This window comes from Corapipo altera, unplaced genomic scaffold, assembly GCF_003945725.1.
Source record: "Corapipo altera isolate COAL_440 unplaced genomic scaffold, ASM394572v1 2b, whole genome shotgun sequence".
NCBI lineage: Eukaryota > Metazoa > Chordata > Aves > Passeriformes > Pipridae > Corapipo > Corapipo altera.
In genome coordinates, this window is record NW_020884874.1 from 12,333,021 (window position 1) to 12,346,629 (window position 13,609).

The window sequence follows — 13,609 nt, forward strand, 5'->3', positions numbered from 1 at the left end:
TTTAGGAAGTGCTGAGGCTTAGTCAAGGATTTATTTCCTCAGTTCCTGGACTCATAATGATTTTAAGCACTTCATTTTGTTAATGAAGCAAAAAATGCTGTGTTATTGTAATTTAATAACCTTAATTAACTTCTTAACCACCTTGCTTAAATTGCCTTCTTGCATATTCCTGAAGTAAAAGTTACTATGGAAATGTGAAAAAAAATACCATACACAGTTAAAGAAAGTTGGGGAATGTGTAAGTTTGTGAATGTGGTTCAGCATTGTACTACCAGAAAGAAAAAAAATGTATTCTTTGAAACTCCCAAGTAATATGGCAGGGTCAGGAGCATAGGCCAATGAGTAGCATGTGGACTGGCCATAAAATTAAAAATAAACTTAAGAGTAAATGTGCAGCTAAATGCAGACTGTGGGGATAGGATGTGAACTTCAGCTATTTCCTGGAGCTAATGTGGTTCCAAAGTTTAACAGCTTTAGCCTTTGGAGACCTGGAGGCGTGCATACTTGTGTTCAGTTTCTCCTCCTTTCATCTCCCCCCACTCGGAGCCCTACCACCTCCCAGCTGCCCTGCTGGCTCCATCTCTCCCTGCAGAAGGACACTCCTCTTGCCCTCTGACAAACATCCCACATGGCTCTTGGCGCAGAGCATCACTGTGCAGCGGCAGGGCCTCGCTTTCTGTCCTTTTCTCCTCTGGCCTACCCCAGTAGGATGGCAGCCCAGATTCCCATTTTGCCCTCAAGGCCTGCCAGAGTGCAGAGGATTGACTGCTACCTGTAACTACCATCCAGGGATGGTAGCGGGTAGCTGGCCCAGCAGAGTCAGCTGCTCTCTAGACATGCTGGCTCATATCTGATAATTAAGCTTTTTATTATGAGAGAGTATACATATATGTATATGTGTGATATTTGTGCTTTCTTCTTTCACACAGAAATTGTTAACAAAGTTCTGTTTTACCTAAAAAAATGTTTCTCTGTGTCAAAACTTTGGTGCTACATAGTTCTAATTTATTTAAAATACATTGGCCATTGCAGAAGGTTCAATACTGTGCATCAACAAGCTCCAGAGCTGAAATCTCAGAGGACATATTTCTTATTTTTTCCATTTAAAAAAAGAGGCAGAAGAAATATTAATATGCTCTTAGGACACTATTTTCCTTGACCATGAAGCCTTAAGGTCTTGTCAAGAATTGGGATGATATATAAAAAAAATTTTGTCTGCTTTATGTGCCATGCAGTCCACCTTTATACTAATTTTCTATACACACTTTCTTCCCGTATTATTTTATTACAAATATGGTGTATAATATAGTGTTTCAGCAGATACCAAAAAAATCACCAAGATGAATAAGCATATATGGTATTTTTAAATGTTTCTACGAAATTTACTTAAATTAAGGATTTTTAGGTTCCCCTAAAATAATTTCATGCTGTAAGTCAGAGGAGGCAGAGAAGTCAGAGGCTCGCACAAGGAACTTGGGAGAGGGAAATACTGGATTTTGTGTTCTCCTTTCCTTTTTGCCTGGCAATGAAGACTTAATTACAGACTGGTTTTTCATATAATGCCTTTATGTTTGCATCTCTTTATCATGCAGCTATGTTGTCACTGACCCTTCAGGTTCACCACTGCTTTGAGCTTACAAAACTCATGTTTTGTGTCCTGAAATGAATCCTGAAAATGATCTAACAAACTAATGCCTGTGAGGGGCAAATCCCATCAGCATGCTCAAGCCCATATGGTAGTAAGTGAAGCAGTTCTCAGAACAAAGAGGCTGGAAGTAATCCTGTATTTGGACTACTGATTGGAGTTTCATCATAAGAAGTAACTCTTCATCTGTACAATCAATCTTCACAATGTTTCAACAGCTGGGGCTAGTTGTCACTTGCAGAAGAACATTATCACCTGTGAAGGAAATAGGACATTGGGGGACACGCTTCATCAGAATTTAGGGAGAGCTTTCTACCCAAAACTGAACAGTAGGAGGAGGGAAACCAGAAAGAGGTTTTTTGAGCTATATATATTATTTAGTGTGTGAAACGCAGAAGAAAAAGTATTTTGTAAGTGAATTGTTGAGGAAGCATTCCTCTGAAGTGACCTTTTCTTTTACAGTGCCTTCATGAAAAGTCAGTGAAAATAGCAGCTTCGCCAAGCATTTTAATAGCACCAGGTTGTACCCTGCAAACTGTTTCACAGGTTATCAGCTAAGATGGAGTTCATTAAAAGATAATTTAAGTTCTTCTACAGTCTGAGTTATACTTCATGTTATCAATTAAAACATAAAATTGCCTGAACAATCTTAACTCTGCTTTATTGTACAAACACATTGTGGCACAGCCTGGAGGTACATCCTCATGTGCTGCTTCACCCCTACCCCAACAGAGATTTTACCTGATTCTTCTGGGATGGTGAAGGGACATTTAAAATACTGAGTTTTGTACAAAGCCTTCAATGCATGGCCTTTTTTCATAGTATACTGCAAACTATAGATCCCATCACAGGATTCATCTCATTAACTTGAAATATCATAAACCCTAATTATTTAGCCTCTGTAGGCATTCTGCACTCCTATCTCCAGAGGGTTGTTCATCTGACCTATTTTAGATAACCACTCAGGATGAAATGTATCTCTTGATTTAGACTGTGTTTCATGTGAAATGATTGAACCCTCAGCTTCAGACCAAATGCTAATGTGGTCTAGGATGATGAAAAATTTTTTTTCAAAATTTTCTAAATTCCTTGCCTAAAAAACAAAGTCTCCTGAAAATCATCTGTGAGAGTTTAGGGCTACTATAGTAGTTTATAAAGCTACTAGGTTCAGTGAAAAAGGTAAGGGGTTGTAAAGAAGATATCAGTCTTTGACAAGAGAGATGATGAAATGATGCAGTGAGTTTTTCTGAACACTAATATTTACCGTCATTTTTCAAATCTGAACCACTTACCATAGCTTGCATCTTCAGTAAAAAATGGTGCTCAGTTCTTTCAGCCAACAGACATGTCCCCAAGTGTAAGCCCCACCTGCAGCAGACTGACTCTCCCTTGGAGGATGCCCCTCTCTCAAACTGTGTATGACTCAGGTTCCCATCTGTCAGTATGAGTATGGATCCTCCTTTTTCAGTTAGCCTGCAAGCTTACAGTTGCAAAGACTTTCTTTTACTGTCAGCTTTATTCTTTGCATGTACAACAGGTCTCTGTTCTTCATACATCTGTGTTATAGTACTTGTTGCTTTTGTATTATACAGTTATCAACATTGTTTATTAGCACTTGCATTAAAATATTTGTGCAATGTTTCCCCTTTCCACTCATTTATCTTTTATATCAAGAAGTAAATAACATTGCTTTATTTCACATATTCAACCTTCACCTAATCTCTTTATTGTGCAATATGAACTAGAAAATGTAAAGAAGTACCAGCTGATTTAGCAGTGAAAGTGTATTCTGGTCTATATGTTGGCTGGTGGATCATAAACCCACTTGCCTCTAGCACATGCCTTCCAGCCTAAGCGGGGCTGTGGGTGCTGGAGCAGTGCAAGCTAACTCCGCCATCAGGCATTACAGGCATTTCTCTCATTGGTGGGAAATATCTGGAAAATCTCTCTGCATTTTTGGCACTGTCAATCTTATGCTTAGCTGTAACTTAGAGAAAAATTATGGTATGTTCAGCTGCCATTATTTTGAATTAGAGTAGCATCATTTAGATTTTTTTTTTGTATAAATATCATTAAAGCTACAGATTCCAAAAGTTAGGACATATATTAATAGAGTGTGCTTACTAATACCGGGAAGATCATGCCTCTTGTTCCATGGGATTTAGGCTTGTATCCGGTTCAAACATATTTGTGGTGTGAAATGTTAAACGTGTTGCTGGTGACTAGTTATTCAGAAAGGCCAATGCTGATACCTCATTTTTCTTGCCCTCACACACTCTCAATTGCACTGGAAACTGCTCCTTGAAAACAAAACAAGTGAAAAAAGCCACGGTGTTTTCTTCCATGGTTAGTTGCCAGTAGTTCGCAAAATAAAAGCCTGGACTGAGAACTAAAGGCTTTTTCTGTTCTTGTTCCTTGCCGTACCAAAGGGGACCCATGACCTGCAGCCCGCACGGGTGGATTCAGATGTAATCTGGCTATTTGTGCCCTTCACCCTGAGCTGCTTGCAGCAGCCTGTGAGACAGGGCTAAAGCATAGCCAAGTGACAGGATGCTGTCAGTACTTTCTGGTGGCCACCGTCAAAAAACATTTAATTTATATGCTTTGTCATATGTGTACAGCAAGTTCCCTTGGCCGCTGTCAAGACTCTGGCAGGGAGAGCCAAGTCATGTCCCTTGGCTTGTCTCGTCTCTGGCAGTCATTCAAGCTTTCAGCTTGCCTTGGAGTAGATGACATTCACTTACAGTAATCTTTCAGAAATGTTCAGCCTCCAGAAGATAGTGAGTGGTCTCTGCTACTTTATAGTAGTCCTGTTTGAAGATACTGGGTTTGAGGCCTGAGCCCTTTCCATCCTTATGGAGATTGTTATGTGATAAATGGGGATGTCTACAGGTTCTGCAGTGCATCAGATTGAATGAAAATCTTTTCCTTGTGAAAAGAGCTTTCTAAATTACTTTTTTATTTTCTTAAGAATGACAGAGACAAACTAATGCCCTACAAAAGAATTAATAATGTTGACTCGGGCTGGATAAAATCCTCCTTCAAGGTTTAAACAATCAGATGTTGACAGTCATTCGTGTCAGGTACCAAGCCAGCCAGATACAAGTCAGCAGACATATCCCTGTTAGCGCTAAACTGAGACGGAGGCAACAGATGCTACCTCTCAACAGAGCTTATTAGACCATGCTCAACAGCATGTTGACATAGTTAGAAGGTATCCCAACTTCTTCTGGCCTGCAACTGCTTAGCTCATTGCAAAGGCAAAGGAGCAAGCAACCACACAAGACCTGGCAGACATGCCACACTGGGTTTGTGGAAGACTTTTGAAAGCATCAGCGTAGCCTGGAAGCTCTGTTGTCCTTTGCACTTTTGCAAAGTCTCCCCCTTGATTAGCACACCAATCCCTGTGCTGTGGCTCTCAAGCCACTTGCATAGCACACCACCTGTTTGTACTGAAGACGAGTTGTTGTTATTGCACATGTACACTGACTATGGACCAAGTGTGTGCACTGGACATTAGGAAACCTCTTACATAGAGAGGTAGTCATACCATTCAACTAATAAAAAAGAGCTACTGGAAGTAAACTGAGTGAAAACTGCACTTTTATCCATCTTCTCTCTTCCTACTCCCTCCATCTGTGCCTCAGGCTTGTGTGCTGCTTTATGTTGGCGCTTACACTAATACTCCTTTTCATATGTAGGCAGCATATAGTGCCTTGTGGGTACCTTTATGACTTTCAATGCATAAATGACAAATTATTGTTTCACTTTTTAATCAAAAATTATTTAAAATTTTATTATTGTAGCCAAGTCTCATCTTGCAGCAGTCACCGCCCAAAGAGTTGTCATGCACCAAACTGTTCAATGATATTATGACTCACATAATCTAAAACTAAAATAAGGATGCTGTGTATGTTTTATCTAATAGTGATTGATAATTTAAATTAATATCTTCAGTATTTTATGGAAGGGCAGATAAAATAATTCAGAATACGGAGAAGATAATTCCAGTGTTTTCGGAGATTTGATCATAATAAACAATTTGTGCATTTAAAAAGTCTAAGTTTTATGGGTTTGGAACAAATTTTCTAAGCACATATATGTGTTGCTTTGTTTAAAATTACAGTCAGCAAGCCAAAATTACATGTTCAAACTGACCAGTCTTATGGAAAGCTAACTCTGAGATCCAAGTGGTAGCAATGAAATGGTGACTGCCGTTGCAACTGCCTCAGGTGGCACTGGCCTATAAGCAGGGCTAGACAAGGTGAAAACAAAATGTCTTAAAATGATCTATCTTCTTCCAGCCATTTCTGGACTGTTCTTGACCAGTGACTGGTTGTGTTTGAAATACACCATTTCAAAGTCTGCCTGTGAAGACTATTCCAGAGACTAACAGATGCACTTTTCCGTAAAGTTTATTTTTTCCAGTCTAGTCTTTCCCCTGTATTATTTTTTTCAGTTACTTCAAGGCTCTAGTAAGGTGCCAGAGAAAATAACAGCAGAAGTTCTGCAAGATGGAGAATGGAGAATTAAATAAAAAGACACAGGGAGAGCTACTGCTTGTAGAAGAACTAAATAAAGGAAAGATTTTTTGGTAAAAGCATCAGCCAAGTATGCCATACTTATCATTCTGTCAGCTTTTCTCTGTGAGTCACAAGTTGTTTTCTTTCTAGAGCTTCACTTTTCTTACCACAATAGTGAGAACAAGCAGAAGGTCTAGAGTACCCTGACTCGTAGCGCAATAAGATATTTTCATACAGGATTTCCCTGTGTCAGTGGGCATCAAGGCAACCAATGCCCAGCTACAGTTAGCTACCAACTCAAGCTTTTGGACAGAGATGACCACTCTGCTTCACCAGTGGTTGTCTCTACAGGGACAAGTAGCCAAGATTTGGACCACCATTATTATGACTTGTTTGCTTGAACACAAGTCCCAGAAACCAGCATATTATTATCTCCAATTCATTTCTTCAAAGTTTATACCTTTCCTGGGTGCATGTAATTTCAAAATATTTTGTTTATTTTTCAGTCATTGAACTTTTACAAGACATAGTATGAGGAAAGGCACAGAAAGTGGTTTCTTTGTATACTACAGTATCACAAACCACCTGAATGAACTTGATGCAGAACAAGATGTTAAATTGGCTGTACTTACACCTACAGGTCATTTAAAGGCAAATCTTTACAAACCCAGTCTTTGATTTTAGCCCATCCACCAAACCCCATCTATTTGATACCCTTTTATGACAAATATGATGACTTCCAAAATGAGAAGTAGGGGCAAAAGCCTAGCTGTTGAGATAGTGATTATTCCCTAAAGATATTAAAACATGGTGTCTAAAGGCAGATGGAATGACAGTGACCTGAAATAACAGGAAGCTGGCCTCAGTTATAAATCTGGCAGGGGCTGAGGGTGATGGTGATGGAAGCTTGTGAGCTGTATCCAGAGCCATAAAATATAACCCTGCCCTTGAATGAACTGGAAGACATATTTAGGTCTACAACAAGTCAAAGTTCAAGCATCACTGGCCTTCGGGACCTCTGTTCAGACCTTGTTCAGATCCAAATACAGAAGCTTTGGAGTGATCTTTTTACTCTACTGCTAAATTTCGCTGGCACCTAAGTCTTCCCATCTGTTCAGCTGTGGGCTTTCCCCAACAGAGTCATTAGCATTTCCCTTATGAAAAATGGGAATGAGAGAGTAAACTCTTGCATTAACTTTAGCCCTCTCCTGGTAGTCTGGAAGGGAGGGCTGGAGAATCCAGACTTTTGCAACTCTTTTTTTTTGCCTTTGAATATGCAGTGTTTTGTGAAATCTGTTCTACAAAACGGCTAGCAAAAGGTAAAAGGAAATTGCAAGGGAAAAAAAAAGAAAGGAGTGAAGTAAAAAGAGAGCCAGATAAGAAATAATTTGCTTGAAAGTGTGAATCTCAATTATTCCATCAAACAGGGAAAAAGCAAGTGAATGCTCTGTTTGGAAAGATTGCATGCTGCTGATTTATAGGGCATGAGAATTTCAGAGATTCACAGGGCATATCTGCAGAGCTCACAACCAGCTCAGGCCCAATGGCAGCAGTAATGGGGCTTAGTCTCCCTTTGCCCAGCACCAGCTACTAGTTTTCTTAATGGGGAATGATGACTTTCCGGAAGGATCTCCAAGGGAGACAGTATGCAGTAAAGGTCTACTCCTTTTCAAAAGCAGTGTGATATCCATATTAAAAACTGTGCCTTGATGAGAAAAATGTTAGTAGACAAATACAGTCTGAGAGGCAGATTGAGTCAGAAGATGTCCACGAAAATTAACAATTCTTCTAATTAAACCATTATGTGAACTTCTGTCTGCATTCAGACACATCACATACATCACTAACACAGGATTCATGATGCACTGAGGCCAATCTAGATTCTGGCTCTCCTCCTGAAGGACACTTCATCCATTGACTACTTTGTTCTTTTTCACTGCTGGCTTCCAGCCAGGGCAGGCAGCAGAGGTGGCTCAGCCTGGCCATGCATCAACTGGGTACCGGCAACCTGCAAGAGGACATGTAACCTGCACCAGAGAGGAGGAGGGCTGGATTCTTTCTTCATCAGTGGCTCGTACTGTAAGTTGGTAGTGAAAGTGCACCCCAGAAGTACCTGTTATAATGTGATATGGTGAGCTGATCACTCTGTGCTTGAAATTAGAAGACTCTTAATGGGACTGAGCTGTTGTTCGCAGCAGTGGTGTTCATGCCAAGGTCTTCTAACATTGCACGTGATCATTGCTTTTGGTCTGATTTAGAGGATGGCTAGTACTATCTTTGTTAAAAATCTTTTTTACTTTGGTGGGCCTGCCCTGGATCCCCAGTCTTTTGAGGATGGTCCAAAGTGATTTTAGAGTTCACACTGTTTCCTCATGCCCAGAATGTTCATTGTGTAAGTACAGCAGCACTGGCAAAGGGAAGAGGATTCATAGCCCTTCCTACTTCACTGCTTAAGTCCCATGGGTTTTTGTGCTGATACACAACATTAGGGCAGTAAATGGATTACATGACACCACAGAACAAAAAACCAGAAAGGGCATGCTGCTATGAAATGAGTATTTCTAGTCTTGCTTCCCATAGCTCTGCTTAGAGGGGAGGACAAGGAGTTTTTCACTGGAAGTTAGGAAGATTTCCACTGTGGCCACTGGTAAGGAGTGACACAGTTCCCCAAGATCACTGCTGCCAAACTTGAAAGCTTTGTCGTCTCCTTCCATTTATGGGCAATATCCCTCATTCATCCACTTTAGGACTACAGGACAGCAAGAGAAATTTCCTGTAATTTGCTGTTCCAAGCAAATTTACACAGGACCATGCTGGAAACTGCTTTCCTTCAGCATCTGTGTGCTTTTGACTGGTGCCTGCTGGTGGTAGGTACTGCATGCACACCCGAGAGGTCAGAATGAGACACCAAGATGACTAACTGTGCCTTCTGGAAAGCATTCTCAACAAGACTGCTGTATTCCCACATTAACAAGACTGCTGTATTTCCACATTTGCATTTGAAAGATCTTGTGCACACTCACATTTTAAGCATAGTCACAGTCAGTGCATTAAGGTGTAAGAGATTTACAGACCACATTTGAAATTTTAGCCTGCCCATTTTATAAAACCCATATATTAAAAAAAAAGAAAAAAAGTAAAAATCTGTGATGCCTGAGGAGATATGGAATTACATGCAATTTCTGTCTGATTGTGTTTTGAGATATAGCCCAAAGATTGAACTTTCAGCCTTCTTTCCTAACAGCTGTCTGAAAATTATAAAAGCATTGAACCTGGCCACCTTTGAACCACCAATGCTACTGTGGTGATTCAGGTTTTCCTTTGAAAATGCTGAAAGAAGATCATACTCCAGCAGGAGAAAAAGGAGACAGTATTTTTCCTGTAGGCCTTCACAGTACTCACATATTTGTTTCTGTATCGGTAGTGATTCATATCACAAATGCCTTTGTCCATTTCTCTCTCTCTGCTACAATAACCCAAGTAATTAACTAAGTGAAGAGGCTGTCAATTAAACACTGATACTAATCTTGGCATAAAAGCTACCTTAAGAAACACTGAGCTGGAACATATTTTACAGTGACACCACTGCCTTCATTCAGCTCACTTCTCAGACAATTAAGTGCTCCAAATGTTTGTGTGTCATCCGGGCAACATTAGTAGCATGAACGACCCCTGCTATAGATACAGTCCCTGCAAAGAATGCCTGGGAATACAATGCCTATTGTGGCAGCAAGGCTGATTTTATCAACCAAGGGACATTATATGGTTAATTAATGCCAAGATCTTTAATGATAAGATTGTCAAGGACAATTAAGAAGATTATTATAAGTGTCCTTGGTAACAAGAATGCAATACTGATTTTAGCTTACTTTCACTAAGTGTGGCTTAAAGGTCAGTTTCTCTAAAGTGTGAATACTTAAGCATTCTTTGGATAGAAGTCATTATACGTTAATCTCAGAAGGAAAACACATTTTTCTAATCTAACTGTGCAGTAAGTGAAAATTAATGTGAAACTCTTGCTAAGAAATTAAGGTAACATATTTCAACAAGAAACTTCTAGCCCGTGTCACATCCTCAGCAACAGCTCTGGAGCCATATTCTGACATTAAGTCAATGGAATGACTTGCTCCAACTTCAGCCCATGTGGTTCAAAACCATGACCATGGAGTCACTAGATGGACAGACCCTCCTCAGTCAGCACTCTTATGCTCGCTAAGTTTCTCCCGTTTTTTATCTTCCCAGTATTGGATCGGATCTAGCTTTACTGTGTCTCACTTATGCATCAAACTGAAGCTCAAATGGCACTTGACATAAAATCTCTGTGAACTGGATAAGCTCACAGAAGACAAGTGATGGATACTGGTAGCACAGATTGCTACCAGTTGAATGTTGAAATTAAGAGAGGAATTAATTTTGTCTTTTAGAACTGGAGAAGGGTGTGTTGCAAGATGACATTTTAGCCTCCTACAATGACACCGTAAATGCAGGGCACTTTATGATTTAAAGTTTTCAGCGATTATATGAAAAATGGATGTGGTTTTCCTACCACACTATCCCTTGGAGATTAATTTAGTATCTGGCTTCTGTCTGATGGGCAAAGTATTAATCGCTGACTTCAAAATAACGAAACACATTTGGCAAGGTGAGAATAGTGTGATCTAATGTTCTTTTATGTGGTGGGAGCAGACTACAGCAGAGATGGGCATACCTGAAACTAGAATCCTGAAAAAGCTTTTAGCAGTTGCTAGCAAAATTGGAAATCAGTTTTAAGTGGAATTGTCTGAGGAACGGATGAGCAGTAGATACAATTCCATAGATATGAAAGAAATAATTTGCTTAGAAAAATCTTTCGTAGTTAAAGATAGATATGAACATTTGATATATATTTTTTTAAGTTACAGCAGTTATAAGGAAGGGAGAAAAGGAAAGCTTTTGGCTATAAAAAGCAATATACAGTTTCCATTCAAAAAAATTAAAGCGATATCTAAAATATCTCTAGCCATTTAATTAAAACTAAATATAAGTCATTAAAAACCACATACAATAGATAAATCCATGCCAGGCATCAAGTTAATATAGAAACAGATGGTATAAATAGAAACAGGGCACAGAAAAAATTAAGAGATTTAAGAGAGACTGCTGTGCCACGTTTAAAACAAATGGTTTTGTAGGTAGTTATAAATGAAAGAAGAAGTGTATTGTTTTGGGAAAAAAGAACACAAGGAAAACAATTACTAAAATTACTTTCTTTCGAAACCAACAGGTTTAAACTTGCATCCAGAATCCTGAAGGATAAGCTAAGGAGTTCCTCAGATCAGATTTAAGCACAGAGTAATAAACTCTGTTCTTAGATAACAAAGGGTAGAAAACTGATTTTTTTTTCTCTTTTCTTTTTTTTTTTTTTAAAGGAAGGGGAGGTAAGTAAAGAAGTTAATCAAGGGAAACTTGTACCAGTTACCTGGTGCCAAACCTGAGCAAATTAATGAAAGTCCGTTTAAGACTACCAAGAAATAACTAAGTTCAAGACCCCCTAGACTGAGAAACTACAAGCTACAAAAATATAGTTATAGGTAATCAGCACATTTTCTGGAACGTTGGTCTTTTTAAACCTAAAAAGCACTAAGGTTACATACTTGGTCAATAAATGCAAGTATTTTCTGATAGTATAGCTTGGATTTATCCCAGGTATCTGATATAGCACTAAATGGCACATTGATTTTTAAAACCCCAGTTGACTCTGAACCAGATACATGTTCTGTTTGCCAGTGCTTGGTGTAACAGATTGGGAAGCCTGTCCACCACCATAATACGAAACAGGAGTTAACAATGGCATGTGACCTTGAAAGCGGCTTACATGCAACCTTGCTCACTCATCCCTGAGAAGGTAAGGTCTTTCTTTTAAAGGATTTTCCAGAGGAATTAAGATCTGGTCCTTCCTTTTAGCTCAAAAAGACTGCTGCTTTGCATAAGGAAGTGAAAAGCTGGAAGCCACTAAAGGCCTCTCAACACAAGCATCCCACCTCCCCTGTTTGACAGCCTCCTTTTTCCTTTTTTTCCTTTTGTTCTCTCACAGTGCAGATTCACTTCAGGTGTCTCTGTGAGGTCCTAAACTGATATAAAAATATGGTTTAGGTGAACCAAGGCTCCACGCCTGGGGATGGAAACAGAGCTAGGAGATGTTAAAAGTGAAAACTGGGAGTATAAAATTGATAGATATCCATTACAGTTGCCTCTGCTTCTTCTTTCTCTATCTCCCATACCCTATCCAGTCATTATTTCCACTTGCTTCTGATCTTTTATCAGCTCGTCCCTGCACAGAATGCTCTGAAGACTACTTAGGGCTTTCTGTAAAAAAGGGGATTCATAATCTAACTTTTAAGGGGGTAAATGTTTGTTTCACTACATGTACCACCACAATTATCAGTGAGCATCCCTTTTGCAGCTGTATTGTCACGTGCACCACTGAGAAGAGACTCAAAGAGAGAAAAGAAATTCTATTGCAGCTCAATGGCCAGTGACACACACCACCACAGGGACTAAATTCTCTACTGGTTTACTTCCATTCCTTCAGGTTGTTTCTGAGTAAAGATGGGACTTAGAGAGTAAAATGCTAAGCCTGGAAGCCTAGCCATTTGCCACCTCCGCACCAGAAGCTGTGTGTATACTAGTAGTTTCAGAACCCTCACTTCAGTTTACTCTATAGACTTGGAAAATTGAGAGGTTTATTTGCATGTAAGAAATATAGAGAAATTTTGAAGCACCAGCCACACAAAAAAAAAAATCGCACTGATGCTTTTTTAAAGCACAGAAATAATCTGTTTGCAGGAGTGTGGGAAGAGTAGTGAATACAATGAAAAGTAGTGGGGTTTTGCACAACGGTTCATGTTCAGCACCAAAACTATTTTGCCATCAAGTATATACTGATATAAGAAGCAGCTGCTTCTCAGAAAATCTGTTTTCCTTAAATTACCTTATAATTACATTATTATTAATCATTCACATAAATGGCAAAGAAATTGCAGTTCTGATTGTCCATTCACACATGACAATTTTATTCAGCAAGCTGCCTTCCTGACAGACTGGTGGATTGCTTTTGCTGGCTCACAGACTTGAACACGCAGCCTTTCTGATGCTGACAGATTCCATCTGCTCCCCTTTAATTAACATCTAATATGTAAACCATCTAATACATGTAACACTGCATAACAAGGGATTAAGAACTAGAAGGTAGCTCTTCATCATAAAACTGTGCCATCTCAGGATCTCATTATGAATGGGAAATGGTACCATAATCTAGTGGGAACTGCACACTAGTAGAAATACCAACATGTAGGATATTCTGACATATATGAACACAGACACAAAATAAAGTGGAAGGTGTAGCAGCGTTCATAAATGGATTCACATTGATACTGCTCCAGCTCAGAGATATCAGCTGATT

The 13,609-nt window shown here is 39.4% G+C and overlaps 1 long non-coding RNA gene across 1 annotated transcript in view; it reads right to left on the reverse strand.

Annotated features, from left to right (window-relative positions):
• Positions 1 to 1,741: 1,741 nt before the first annotated feature.
• The window catches only part of LOC113942779, a 60,080-nt gene continuing 48,212 nt past the window's right edge, over positions 1,742 to 13,609 (reverse strand). The window contains exon 3 of the long non-coding RNA XR_003526048.1: positions 1,742 to 1,900. This is a non-coding gene — a long non-coding RNA (uncharacterized LOC113942779). The remainder of the gene's footprint in view (positions 1,901 to 13,609) is intronic.